Below are 15486 nucleotides of genomic sequence, written 5' to 3'. Positions count from 1 at the left end.
TGGTTGCTGACAGTTTAAAAGTTACAATATTGACATTAATTTTAGGATTTCTTCATATAACAGCATGTTATATATATTTAAAAAAAAAGCCTATGGAGACCTCATTTTTATATTGCACAAGATGGGAATTTCTCTCAGTTACTTGGTAAGAAATAAAAACCTTAGGACAAGGTAGGAGAATGAGCAGGACAAAGGAATGGAGGTTATATTGTATATAGCTGTAAGGGAGATCTTGGAGACTTGAGGATTCATGGCCAGAGCCCTTGTATGCATTAGCATAGAAGAAACAAATGCCTTCTGGGTAGCAAAGTTGGCAGCAAGTGATTTCAAAAAGGGGAAAGAAAATACCATGCTTTAAAAGATGTTCCTAAGATGAGCTTTAAGGACAAACCTTGGATAATGCAATAGACAGATAAGTGAAAAATACAGTATGCAGTTAAATTGAGGGGGAAAAAAAAAGGGAAACGACATGAAGAAGTCAGAGAAAAATATAGACAAAACTGTAATGCATCTGAATGAAACTATGGTAAGATTTCATGTGAGGCGAGATGCAGAGAAGGATATCTTATTCTGAAGTGTATTCAGAATAATCTGTGTTTTCAGGATAAAAAATATTTTTATCACAATATTTGTTCATCTTGCTATCCTGAGCCATTCTCTTTTGAAAGAAAATGAGCTGCTGTTACCTGATTTGCTGATTCTAATTTCCTGCCCTAAATCTGTTAAATGGATTTTAATTAATTCAGAGTTTATTTGTTTCTTTTTCATGTGAAATTGTCCAGTAAAGCTGAGTAGATAAAATGCATCTTCCCCCCCACCCCCACCCCCCATCCCCAGGAAAACCTCTCCTATGACATTTATTTCTGCTTGCTTTGGTTTTCCATCACTTACCAGAGCCATCTGTCGAGTTAGAGCTGAGTAGACACACTCAACATCTCACTTACTGAGCAGTGCTTTCAGGTAGGCTTCACCCCATAATGATAAACAGTGCTGTTTAGAAAATGAAGCTGTCTGCAAAGTTAATGTATGTTTCATTGTAGGCATGCAATGTGATGGTGCAAATGACCTAGCCTTGCTGGTAAAGAAAGGATAGTCTTGTCTTTGAAGAAGATGAGTTATGACTGAAGAACAGGTTTTGTTCTGACTGATGTCATTCCTTTGAGTCTACTTATACCAGTGTGAACTATTTTTGTTTTATGGGCAACCTTTATCCTGTCTAGGGTATTTGTCTGCAATTTCCCCAGCATGCCCACTCTTGACTGGTGCCAGAGGGAGTTCAGCCTTGAACATTTGCAGATTTGCAAACCATTAGCCGTCCTGACTGATACCAAATGTGAGTGGACATTTTTTGCTGCTAATTCTTCTGTGTTCTATTCCCTCTCAGTAAACAAGTACAATACCCAGACATTTTTCAGCACCTTGCAAAAGAAAATTTATTGCTATTTCAGAGGTGTTCAGACATTATAGCGATGAGAATGACAGCAAAACCCAGGAGATTTACTAATTCTCTCTTCAGAGTGGACTTTAACAGTGTGCAGCAGAAACTAACTTTGAATGATGAGTGGAAACCAAAATATTAAATAGTTAGTTGTTCATTAAGCTCTGTCCATTTTATGCACAGAATAAGACAGTAAGCATCTGTAATAACCAACCAACCAATCAGTAGATGATAATGTAATTAGAGTGGCCAGAATTTGACCTGACACGTGAATGGAAAGAAGCAATTAAGTTTTGCAGTCAGGGCTAATATTAGCGTACTTAATTTTGACTACAAAGTCAAAACTGTTCTCTGAAGAAGTGTTTTTTATTAGTTTAGGGAGGTTCTTTTGTTTCAGTTTGAGCTATGAAAATTGTGATTGCCAAGCCATGAATGTAAGAAGAAGAAAGTTGAAAATACATCAAGCAAATGTAGTAGAGAAAAAATAAATCAGAAATGTCAACTTTGTCTTATATTTTAAACAGAAAAGAACGATCAGCAATATTTAGATGCACCAATTTCACCTTTTTAAAAAGTCTGAGTAAGGAATGATAGCACAACAGGATGAACTGGAGCATGTAAGATTGAGGCCGAGGATGTCAGATGTATTTACACTATGCATTTTCTACTTTCTTTTCTGCAATGCTATTTCAATACTGATAAAGTCTAAGAAACTTATGTGATGGTATTTTCCATGTGGTTAATTTATTTAAGACAGTGAAAACATTATAACTGAAAATCCTTAAATGTTTCACTAGTGTCACAGAGTTATCTAGATCAACCTATGCCTGTGACGGGGGGCAGTAGGCCCGTGGACCCCCTGGGTCCCAAAAATGGGAAGGGAAAAGGGAAAGGGGTAGGGGAACGGGAACTGGGCTCGGAGAGGGAAAAGAATGGAGCAGTGGCAACGATCTAAGGAGGAAAACTTATTTTACTATGATACTTGAATGCAAGATAACACAATATAATACAGTCTAATTGGAAATGAGGCCAAAAAATCAAATAAAATGAGAGAGAAAGTTTCTGAAACTGAAAGGCCTACTTGAATGAAGGTGTACGGCTTGGAAGCACACCCACCCCTCTTCCTGGCAGTGAGAGAGAGCGAGAGCCAGATCCCATGACTTAGATCCTGTGACTTCCGTGGCATATCATCTTCCTTCTCTGATTGTGAGGTCCTCTGGAATATGTAGTTCTTCTTCTCTTTTGAGAAGCAGATATCTGGTAGGTTGCCAATCCACAGAACTGGAGTATTAACCCTTTAATTACCTGTGCTGTACATGATGTTATGATGTGGAATACCAATAGCAAAATTACAAAATCATGACAATTAGGAACTTCATTTGGAGCCTGAGACGTATCTTTAGTCTTCATTCTGTATAATTGTGCTGCTAGTTTTCTGATTTCTATAGACTCAGTTTCTTCATACTTCTGAAGGCTGAAAAGAATGTTTCATTTATAGAAGGTGATATTTTCATGAGCATATGTTGTAACATTAATAACATTCAGTTGTTGCAAATAGATAAGTAAGATATACTGTAAAAGCCAAGATCTCACAGGAGTTATTTTGCACATCTTTGAGTCTATCAAGAAATTCACATTTTCCAACAATAGTATCACCATGAATATCTTTAAACACCTAAAATTTATCAGTAAAAATCTTCACTAATGGAACTATCACGGTACTTTTCAAGGCTATAATGTGATAATAAGATATTCCGGGGAAAAACATAAAAGTTATTGAATCCTTAAGATGTATGTTTGACAACATAAAAGTACATTTAGAGTTTAATTTAGAACATAAATTACTGTACATTACTGAAATGGAAATTCAAGTAAATTTAATTACCTGTGTCCGTTCTCTTTTATTTCATCGCTCTAACACATGGGTTGTTCAGCCCTGAATGCTCCAAATCCAGGTGTCAAAACTGAAGAGCACATGGTTAATTCTTAGGCACAGGGGCATGGGAATAGTAGAGAGAAGGCAATACAAGTGATTAATGAAGAATATTACTGAATAGATGTTTACCTATGATAACAGTAGACAGAATACAGTTTTCCAGCTATCAGTCATTGTAATTGCATTTGGATTCTACAATAATCATCACTAATTGCTTTTCAATCCACTTTGGAAAATTGGGAAGAGGAATAGTGATGTAGGTCATCATTTGATATCCTAAAGATTGCAGGGAGTATAGAAAGAGGTTTTGATTGAAGAATGGAAGATTATTTTGCCTACTTATGCTTGCAGACACTTGGGGCACCTTGGCTTTTCTGTGGGAATGGAAAGTCTCGGCAGGCTGCAACTGCGAAAAGCTATTCTACTTTACTGCTTCCACTGTTGCTGCTGCTGGAGAATGGTGTCAGAAGTGCCCTAGAAGAGCTGATGAAAGCTCAAGTCTATTGTGAGCACCATAAACATTTAAAAACTGTCTACTGTGTAAAAGCTTAATTTCCCTAGACCATTGGTTTTATTTTTATTTTTCTTGTTTATGGTTTTTTCACAAAGCATTGTGTGTCTCTGTCTCAGAAAACTAGTAGAAATTAAAAGACAAAGTAGCACTTGAAAGTAGCTGAGATCATAAGCTTTGAGCAAAACATTTGATGCTAACTCGGAATTACTAGCACAACTCCACTCATAACACATGCTTGTTTATTGTTGGTCATGTTCATTTAGAATTTTAATTATTAAAACATTGTTATTTACTGGAAAAGTAGTTCTCCTTTAGGTTTGATTCCAAGACATTACAAGTAGTTAAGTTAGGGCAAAATAGATAAAAGCCTGGAGTTTATAACTTGCTGATGAGATTTCAAGAAACTTGACATGCTAGCATAGCCATATGCCTACTGTGTAGTTGGGAGTTCTTAAATGAAAATGATCTCTAGTACCTTATAAGACAATGAAATGAGTAAGAAATCTAGATACAAGATCTTAATGCAAACTAAGCTTCTAGAATGTTTTATGTTCTCCAAAAGAAAAGAAAAGAAAAAAAAAAAAAAAGACGGTTATAGATGTTAGTATATTGAAGTTTATTACAGACAAGAGAACTCTAATTACCAACCACTGCCACATTATCTCTAATCTCTAATAGAGATATCACAATATCACCATTATAGATATTCAAACAAGGACAGATTTTCCTAAGATATATTTGCTCATTCTTTATGACCATGACTGTAGAAAAACATGTTATAAACATGTTTTTGCCTATGATGTCTTCAGCACATATTTCAGGTGAATATGCTACAAATACCTGTCCAGTGATTTGGATCACTACACCGTATTAAGATGGTTTCCCTGAGAAAGATTAATAATTTTCTCATTAGGCATAGGAAGTTTATTTGCTGGAAATATGCTGCCACATTTGACCATTCATCACTTCTCTTGTGCTGCTTGTAATCATTAGTTATCTTGCAGAAAGCTTTTAAGTTATCACATTTTATAACAGCTACTGAAGATTTACAGAATAGTTGGTGATAACAATTGTAATTCTGTAACAAGTGCAATAGGGCAATGTTATACTCTGAAGAAATGTGTTATGACTGAGTTTTGCTAATTCCAGTATTTGTACTTATCTCCGTAGCAGAGTAATCAAAATATTTTAATAATAATCCAATGGGACCAGGAAACATTTTGTATATAAACTCTACTGTGATTATATTACTGCTATATCATATCTCAAGTCTGATAAAATAGCACTGTAATCAGAGCCATCTTTACTTTTTGGTCTTCAAGACCAGCGACAGTGCAAACTTTCTCTGAAGCTCTGCTCCCAGACGGACTACACAGGCTATTGCATCTTCCAGAAGGCTGTAACAGACCATTCTGATGTAAAGTTCTGGCTCCCATCCTTCTCTTCCTATTCTGTACTTCAGTACAATTTCACATATCCAAATGATATTGTTTTATGTCCAAATTAATACTTTTTTAAATTTTCTGTATTCTTTGAGCACCAGGAGAGGCAAAACTCAAAATCTAGATGGTTCCCCATAAGAAATATATTGTATGCCTTGAAAATGACAGTCAGTGACTACACAGCCACTAGTTAGTTCCACAAACAAATTAAAGTATCAGTAAACAGGGATAAATTATACTAATGCCTTTCTTCTAATTGTGATTTCTGTGATTTCTAAAGTGATTTTCTGATAATACACAGGAAAAGTCCTCCAAGGCTACATCTGTCTCACTAAATTAAACATACCCAATATTGTGTTCTGGCACTGAGACCAGCTGGCATGGAGTAGCCCTCATACATACTTCTGCACAATTCACAATCTCCTCACTGCAAACAGCCCTGCTCTGTACTCACTCCTTAATCACACCTGGAATTATTTTGGAGACAGCCTGGGATGAATCTGTGGCAGAGATCACTTTAATCACTCGTTTAACATCAGTAGGAGTATAAGGCCATAACAATTTAACAGTAAAAGCAGTATAGTTTCAGTGTCCAGGAATGCTATGCAGCATCATTTTACTTACTAGAACAGAAAAAAACCTATTTGAGTAGAGTCTGTGATATTGCACTTCTGCTTGTTTGATTTAATCCAAGGACAATGATCACTAGGTATGAAATCAGGTCTTTTTCTGGGAGGTGCAGTTAAGAACAGTCCCACAAAAGTAATATTATAGATATTTTATTAATAGATTTTTAAAATACAATTGAAAATTCATACAGACAGGGAAGAAAATGTAGTCCTATATTTCAGGAGTATTTATTCAGAATAAAGATGTTAACAAACAGGTGTATTCATTCGAAGTGTTGAAATTTTGAACAATTTTATCCTCTTGAAAGAGCAAGTTTTTCCTTCTTTCTTCAGCACTATGAAATGTAGTTCAGCAGTCTGAATATGATTACACTTTTTTTCCTAGAATATACGAGCTAAACTGTGTTACTGATATTTTTTATACCCTTACAATGGGGACAAGACAATATATGAAGATGTATAAGTAATATCAAATGTCTGGTTTGCTTGCAAACAGGTGGTATGACATCAACATGGCAAATAAGTCACCATGAAATTCTGTTGTATATAGATCTGATGATATCTGGCGAAGGGGGGAGGCAGCGTTCTTGCAGTAGTATCTTCGCATATTGACAAAATCTATTTTACTTTTGATAAAGTGGTCTATAAGCATTTTCTGATACTGAACCCACTTACAGATTAATACTACAGTAATATTCCTGTTCTATCACTATGTGATCCCATGACATATCTAGTTAATTAAATCGCTTTTTTCTCAAAATGAAACCCAAGGAATTTGGGTTTATAGTCCCTTGCAGATCTATTTTCAAGCGGGACTAGAGATCTTTTGTTTGGAAAACTGTCTTCTGAGTTAAACTGCCATGAGATTACAGATATTTTCATAGTTATTTGCCTCTCACACACACTTGTAGGTAGACAATATTGAAACTGAACATTTGTGGTCAGCCAACATTGTTATTAAATGCATGGTTTTATTATTAAATGTGTAGTTTTATATGTTCTGAAAACTGTGGAAAGATCAGATTCTATGATACAGTACCATTTACCATGATGCTCCAGCAAGGGCTCGCTTATAATTGGTGACTACCTCGCAGTATTACTTTTCAGGCAATGTACATAACTGAAAAGAACTCTAGGCAGAAGTAAACATCTATTTTTCACATCATTGGAGCCTTTTCTTCATGACTCAGTGACTTTTTCTTTCCTTTAGAGTGAGAAACAGCAAGTGAAATGTATTCTTAAAGTTCTGCTTGGTATCAAAACCTCCATCCAGTTAAAGCTCTTTAAAGAGAAAAAAAGGATTTAAATCCTCCTTTTGACTAGTATTCCTAAGGTCACTTATCTTACATGGAAAACCAGCTTATTTGTTGAGGAAGATAACTACTATGTGTTAAATAATCCCATAGGACTTTGTCAGTCCTACAGCTACTGTCCTTGTTTGAGTCTCACTGACCTCTAAATGATTTATCATCCATTGGACTTTGAAGATCAGATGTAATATTTACGTAATTCTTGACATACAATTTCATTAGCAAACTGAATTTTGGCTCCAGTTCTAGAATCTACAATGACAATTTATAAATAGTGCTGAGGAGATGCAGAGAGCTATTGATTTCTGCAGGATTCATCAATGCAGTTTTTCTGTCGTGACTCATTTAGAGCTGCTCTTAAATTATTTGATAATGCAGTAGTCCACCCCAGTAGTTTCTGTACTTTTTGACTTAAGCGTCTCTTCCCTGGAACTGTTTGAGATGAGTCAAGCAGAAAATAGATGACTGAACATGTCCTATGTAAGGGTCATTAAGAAAAAGACCACAGTATGAGATTTGATGCCTGTGGCCTCCAGCATCTTTTGGAATCAGTTATACCTGAAGGGGAAAAGAGCCCACTAGCACAAATAAAGGAATGAAGAAACCTTTCTGTTATACAGAGAGACAGAGTTTAGGGCTACTACTTAACATCCAGAGTGGAGAATCCACCCAGATACATAGAGAAACATGGCTGCATATATGAATTGCATATGACTTCACATGAGATACAGCATCATTGTTTTTTAGAAGGACTTGAACTAGGAAAAAGTACTTACACATTATTTGGTACTTTATAATCCCTGTGCTTTATATAGCAGTTTGATAATGTCAGAATAAAAGCACACTGTTTTAAGAATGATGCTGGATTATCTCAGTAAATAAAGGATCATAAAAGAAGAAAAGTAAATGTTATAAAATGCAGGTAAATACATTCCTACACAAAATAAATATGAAAGAACTAGCAAGAGGCCCTAATTCTGAGATGAGCCATTCTACAATACTAGGAAAAAAATAGCCACAAAGAACCACATAATTAATACATTTGTATTAGGTTACCCACAGAAAAGAATAGGATCTATGTGAGTCACTCTGAAAGTAATGCCTCATATTTATTTCCATGGAAACTAGAAAAGATACAAAGAGCAAAATGACACTGTTTGATAAAGCAAATTCTCAGCTACAATAGCCATCATCACCATTAGCTATGTGGTTTCACATAGTCTGTAAGAGGCTGCATGCCATGCTTATAAGAATCTGCACCAATGGAGGTTACCCACTGTTGCCATTGCCACTGCTGAAAAGCATCACCCACCACTTCACTGTGCTCACTTCCACTGTTTGGTCTCCATAAACATTCAGCAAGTGTTGATGAATGTCAATGGGTGCAATTTTTTCTGCAAGAGGAAGTTCAATGACACATCTTTTTTCATATGCACTTCCATGTTGGATGTCATTTTGTCAGACTGCCCCTCTGCTGCCAACCGTCACACAACAACAAAATGTAACAGAATATTGGTAGGAAGATTCAGCCTCCACCGCCATACCACCAATATCTGCCTCTGATTTTGTGGGCTAGCATAACAACATAGGAGACATGGTCTTCAAGTCCCCTTTAATGCAATTCCCAGTCACCTCCACTTTTACATGCTAGTCATGAAATTTACACAGACTTTTTTCAGTATTTCTGCTCACTGATTTTGGTGAGGAAACTATTTTCCCTCAGGTTTGCTCATATATATGAAAGAACTGTGTTTCCACAGACACAGTAGTCAGTTTCCCAACTAGCTTTAGCTTGATACCTTTATGTTCCTTTATTTCTTTTCCCTATGTGACTTTTAACTACTCTTAATCTACAAATGAAAGGAGAATCTAGCTATCTGAGAAGGACAAAAGGCATGTAGAAAAAATTATATAGGACCATGACAGCAAAACTATGGGAATATTTAAAGTATAACTTGCACTCAGCAAGTTATCATTATCTAGATAAACGTCTAGATAATTTACAGCATCTCATCTACACAAACAATGATCAGCATCATTTTTGCTACTTTGAATGTGGCCACTAATGAAAAGGATGGCCTGAACAAGAAAAGCTATCAAGTCATCTTTTCTACAGAAACAAGCAAACCAACACTGGTACATGACACATCTGTTCCTATTAAATCACAGAACCAGGACAGAATGTACCTGGTAGAAACTTGTAGGTAATTGCAGTGTCTACATGTGTTCTTTTATGAGGTAGTGAATATCCATTTAACTTACCTTCAAATTCTCTTCTTCCTTTTCCTGTTCTCCAAACACCAAATACTACATGTCTGAATCCAGGAGGATCAGGGTTAGAAACTTCTTTATTGTATAATTTTTCCTTAAATAAATTCCAGACAATCAAGTTATTGATACTCCTAAATTTTACTTAGTTCAACTCATTAACGTAGTTACCAATTTAATTAACTGAGTAGCTTAGCCATGTATATTTTATACTATGTAATGGAACAACAATGAAAACTGGTTTATAACATGGAGATCTGAAGTGACTTGTTGAGGAGCATTGAATATTAAGAGGCTATGTGAAATACACTGAAAAAAATCATAGTTTCCATACATGCTATTTTTTCTATATTGGCAGATAAGATGCTATTCTTTCCTGTTCTGAATAATTAACATATAGAGTTCTTTCTATAATTAGCCATATTCCAGTAATATAATTACTGAAATACTGGATTTATATCTATCAAATTTTCAATAGTATCTTTCAATGGAAAGATCAACTTACCAAAAAGCTGTGGGCTGTTAAAAGCTGTGGGCTGTTAAAAACTCATGCATTTTTTATTTAAAATCACATTTATAATTGACTCCATATTTGATGCTCCTGAAATGGAAGAATATATATATTTTTCAAAAGTATTCAAATTCTCTGGTATTTGTCAGCTTTCATTAACTCCTAGAGATAAGAAATTGGATATCATTTGAGATATTATTGGTAAAACAAAAGAGTCTAATAGACTACTGACCACTTCCAAGAATTGGATCCTGGTTTTCTTTACACCTCACAGTGTTCTAAGTGTAAAGTAGCAGGTCTCAAACTGTGAGCTTGGCATCATGGGGAGACTTTGATCTCCTGTAGTGGAGAGTTCAAATATGAAAAGCAAAACCAGAAAATATATATTTATTTCCTACTTTCCTTTTTTCTTTTCCTGTTCTGTTTTTAAATTTCTGCAATTTAGGACTTTCAGCATATAGAAGCTATTTGTGTTACACTGCATACTTTGTATCTCTGCATCAACTTCAAGCAGATTAAGACTAGGTAACTAGTAAGTTTGTATTTCTGTACATATGTTGACTATTTTATTAAACATTTCAGGCTGTGGACAAAAGCAGTGGCATATATTCAAAATAAGTTCAGAATTTGTTTGCATTTTAATCAATTATTGTAATGAAATGGTTAAGGACAGTGGTATAAAAAATACTGTAAGAATGAAGCTCAATCAATTATGTGAATCTAGGGATTCTGAGGAGATTCCCACACCCAGTGTGGTTGTGGGATATGTTGTAGGATTATGTATTTACGTTTTATGGTAGCAGTGTGAGAGAGATATGAAAGTATTAAATGAAGAAGATATCACTGGGATAATATGGCAAGCCACCCAAGGAACTCAGCTACAAAGCTAAGGCACTATGGAAAATGTTACATACTGCCACTGAGACAAAAGTCAGTACTTTGCTCTAGTTGCCCACTCTCATGTCTCTGAAAAAGTGCCCAGGAGTTCATTCTGGGAGCTGCAGGACAGAGACTCCCACTCACTGCAAAGACAGATGAGCCCACAGTAAAGCACAGATTACTGAGTACATGCATGAAGTAGTATGCTGAGCTTAAGTCCATATTTTCTGAGATAAAAAAAAAAAACACAGCCTCACTGACCTGCTGGACTTATGTCCATGGGCTAGGGAAAGCTAGCCCATAGGTAAAGGCAGCACCATGGAAACCATATAATTAGATTTTTGAAAGGCTTCTGATGGTCTTTCACACCCAAGTCTTTTAAAGGAACTGAGCTGTCAACAGGCTGGAGGAAAGGATGTCTTAAAAATTGGAAGAAAAGGTTAGAACTTAATTATTTTCCAGTCCAGATAAGAACCAGCAGTGGATTCCTGCTGACTAGCCTTATTCAGCTTTTTAGGACACAGGGAAGGAGCTATGCAGTTCATACAAAAGTTTATAAACCATATTAACCTTTTCCAAGTAGTTAAATGCCACATCACTGACACAGTATTGGAAAAGGATTTGCCAAACAAATGATCATTCTAGAAGATAGTAGCTGATCTTCATAGATATATATATGAAGAAACTTTTCTATAATGCAGCTCCATGAGGCTGAATTTGGAAGTGATATTTAAGAATGAGACAAGGCTAAAAAGTTTTCTAAATAATTGGCTCCATCTGCAGCAGTAGAAATGAAAGTTACCAGAATGGATTTTGCTCATGATAGACACTGAAAAGAAAACAGAAGATGTCATTTTGCTAATAAATAAAATCCTGCTGTCCCCAGCTTTATGGTTCCAGCCTTTACACCTCAGGAACAGAATCATCAAGATAAACAAGATGCAGAGAAAAACATGTAAAAAAGTGAGGAGGGTAGAGTAATTTCTGCCTGAGGAGAAACTAAACAGGCTGCAACTCCAGACAATACTGGCTAATTAAAAATGGGTCGGGTAAGTTTATGGACAACAGGTCTGAAAAGAACACTAAATGGATGAGGCATGGTTATGTCTTCCTCTCTATCACTGATACAGAAATTCTGATGGTGCAGAAGTATGAAGTATCTCTAAATATCACCTCTTATTTCCTGTCCTTACAGATTTTCCCCTAGGACTACCTGAGTCTCTGACTGATAAAAATCTCGTAGTCCTCCTTGTGAAGTGGTAAAGAGAGGGAAAAGTAATCAGCAAAATGTCAACAGCCACAGGGAACAGTGAATGAAGAAAGAGAGTGTGAAAGTAAAAGCAGAAAAATAAGGAACTTCAGACAGGTTTTGCACAGAGCACAACACCAAATCCCACCTCTCCCTTATGACATCCAAGGAGCCAGCGCATTAACTCATTCAGAATCATAGAATGTTTAAACTTGGAAGGGAAATTATGGAGGTCCTCTGGTCCAGCCCCCCGCTCAACCAAGAAGACCTTGATCAGATTACCCAGAATATATTCAGATGGCTTCTGAAGAGGGAGACACCACCTGGGCTATTCCATTGCTCCATTATCCATTTGGGAGGAAGTGCTTTTTTTAGCACTTTTTTTCCCCCAGGCTGTCACACAAGCTCAGCATAATACCTTCAGCCTCAGAAGGTAAATACTTTACAGAGTTCTTATAACACAATTAATTAATTAATTAATTAATTGCATTTTTTTAGCCCTAAGAAAACACATTTAGTATCTTAGTATATATATTAAAAAATCAGAGCTCATAAGAGGTTTTTTTTTTTTTCCCTCATATATATTCTTGTTATCCAAAAATAAACACCTAGAAATTAGATTATTAATTTTCACAGACAGCAACAATCATTTTAACTGCTCTTAGGAAAACACACCTTATCTCTTCATACTTTTCTTAATGCTATTCAGAAAAATAAAATATAGAATCAAGCTAACTTAAACTGAATGTAATCTCCTTTCACAAAACTGAATGGAAATCACAAAAATCCAGAAACTACCAGAATTCAGCAAGAATGGACAAGAATAGAAGCATCATCTGAATGTTAAGAAGACAGTTACTTTAGGGAAATATCCCCATAAATGCAGTGTTTTACAAAGAAGAATGGTTAGACATGTGATGGTAAAATATACAGGAATCACAATAAAAATCAAATAAATAAAATTATTGTAATTAAAATATTAGCATAAATCAAAACATTGTTTCTTATTTATACTAGATAATAGATAGGGAGCATATTTGACAGTAAAGAATTTATAGAATAACTCTCTTTCATTTCTACTTCTTTCCTGCCAAAATGAGACTTCTACTATTCCTAAAACTGAGGTCATGCAGGTATTATGTATCATATGATGTGTTTCCTGAATTACTTGTGAGGTCTTACAGGAGCTGAAAATAGCAATGAATGTAGATTTTCACTGTACCATAACAGTCTAGATTTAACCAGATTTAAGAGATTTAAATAAGTTGTATTGAACTGTTTAGAAGTAAGAAAATTATAATTATAATTACAAAAACTTTATATATTTTTCTGCAGTATTCATAATCTCATATTTAAGAAACATTCAGATGATGTACTAAGGGACGTGGTTTAGTGGGGAAATATTGTTGGTAGGTAAATCATTGGACTAGATGATCTTGGATGTCTTTTCCAACCATGGTGATCCTATGATTCTAAGATTCTATAATATACTATATATATATAATATATAATGTACTAATTTTCACTTCCTTTTGTAAAAGTCCTTGAGACTGATTACACAGAAATCAAAACAAATGGAATTACTGTAGTTTAATAATGCTCAGGAGAAAAAAGATAATACTGTTTATTATTTGCTTCACCTGCTCTTATTTAAAATAAAATAAATTTTAAAAAAAGAAAAATAGCAAAAAAAATTCTACTCATTGAAAGTTTTAAAATTCAGTATAGTGTGATTTGTGTTCCAAAACTTCTACATGTATAAAGTGAGAACAAGATTTGAAAAATGTGATTTACTTGGCCCAAACAGAAAGAAGCATATAGAATATAGTGCTGATATTGTCACTGGAGCTCCGTTCTAAGCAAGGTTCCCTGAATACAATCCAAGTGCAGAGGAAAAAAAATGAAAAGATTAATCACTTAGAACTAAACTGTCTGATTGCAAAGATGGAACAAGACTTGATAAATGCTGGAGATATTTTACCTCTGGAAATCCATAAAGAAAAGGTTTCCTATGAGCTTTTCACTCTTTCTCCTTTGCCCTTTACAGGGCTTTTTATTTTCGCCTGTTCAGTCATGGCTGGAAGCCAAAAGATGTGGAAAGGGAAGGGCTAAAATATAAATCCTCTAACCTGCTTCCCAGAAAAAAAAGATTTGCATCCAGATCTGCATCATTACCCTGACACCCATCAGAGTTCTCTCACTGAAAACGAACTCTTAAAATGATGACTCATTTCTCACTGACCCTCACACCCTCCCCCTGTGAAGTGAGGGAGAAAAAAAAAAGACAGGTTCTTAGTTTATTGTCTTAGTGATAAACTGACCTGTTCACATATCCCATCCCTGTTACTGATGAGCTGAGAGCTGATCACAGGACTAGAAGAACAAGTAGTCCATGATATACTGGCTTTTCACAGGATGTCTGAGTCACCAGCATGATGCAGCCATGGGAATAACTCATGCAACCAGTCACAGTCTGTGCAGATGATCGACAAATAGTAATGCCATAGGGCAGGACATAAGGGATATCATTTCTCGAGCAAGGTATGTGATGCAGAGGTAGTTGCAGTTAGAGGAAAAAGTCAAATTAGGACAGATTAGGAGTAAGACTGCATCCCATTAGGACGGAATGGAAACAAGCCAGGGAACCCAATTAGTGAATGCCTGCACTGAACACTGCAGAGCAGTGCAGAAAGACCTGAGCTAATGTGGACTTTATCTGCTCTGGAAGCAGTATGTCATGGCACAGATGAGTGGTATTTATTATCTTAAACTGCATTAAAGTGGATGAGCTGCTTCTGGCCATGAGCTGGTATTGCTGCAGCACAACTGGTAGACATATCAGCTGGGACCAACAATAGCTCAGGAATATGCACCAAATTTCACTGCACTGCACAGACATCTTCTGCATGAGCTTGTGTTGTGCATTCAGGCAAAATGAAAGCTGTCAGGGTATATGATTGCTTGCTATAAATATATCAAGGAAGGGAAGGGAAAGTGAAAACTGACACCAGGACTGGAAAAATTATTTAAACTAGGGGATAATGTTGGCACAAAATCAAATAGATATAAACTAGCTACAAATAGGTTTAGACTGGAAATTAGAAGACAGTTTCAAGCCATCAGAGCAGTGAAATTCTGGAAGGTTTTACAAAAGAGGAGTGCCAAAAAAACTAATTACTTTTAAGATAAAATTTAAACATTTGTGAGAGGGTTTATATGACATGACTGCCTGAGGAAGCTGGATAAGATTCAGTGACTCAGGCTGTTCTTCCTAAATTTACATTCCTCTGAAGAGTTTCCCACCATCTCA

At 35.7% G+C, this 15486-nt stretch overlaps 1 long non-coding RNA gene across 1 annotated transcript; it reads right to left on the bottom strand.

Annotated features, from left to right (window-relative positions):
- Positions 1-1414: 1414 nt before the first annotated feature.
- LOC121109889 lies at positions 1415-14361 on the bottom strand. The gene is made up of 5 exons (XR_005857682.1): positions 14158-14361; positions 10043-10138; positions 9532-9634; positions 3324-3423; positions 1415-2912 (listed from the first exon to the last, which is right to left on the bottom strand). It is a non-coding gene; the product is annotated as an uncharacterized LOC121109889 (long non-coding RNA).
- Positions 14362-15486: the final 1125 nt, after the last annotated feature.

The sequence above is a fragment of the Gallus gallus genome, chromosome 2 (genome assembly GCF_016699485.2).
Source record: "Gallus gallus isolate bGalGal1 chromosome 2, bGalGal1.mat.broiler.GRCg7b, whole genome shotgun sequence".
Lineage (NCBI taxonomy): Eukaryota > Metazoa > Chordata > Aves > Galliformes > Phasianidae > Gallus > Gallus gallus.
The sequence above is the reverse complement of the archived record's forward strand: the minus strand, read 5'-3'. Positions and strand labels throughout refer to the sequence as shown.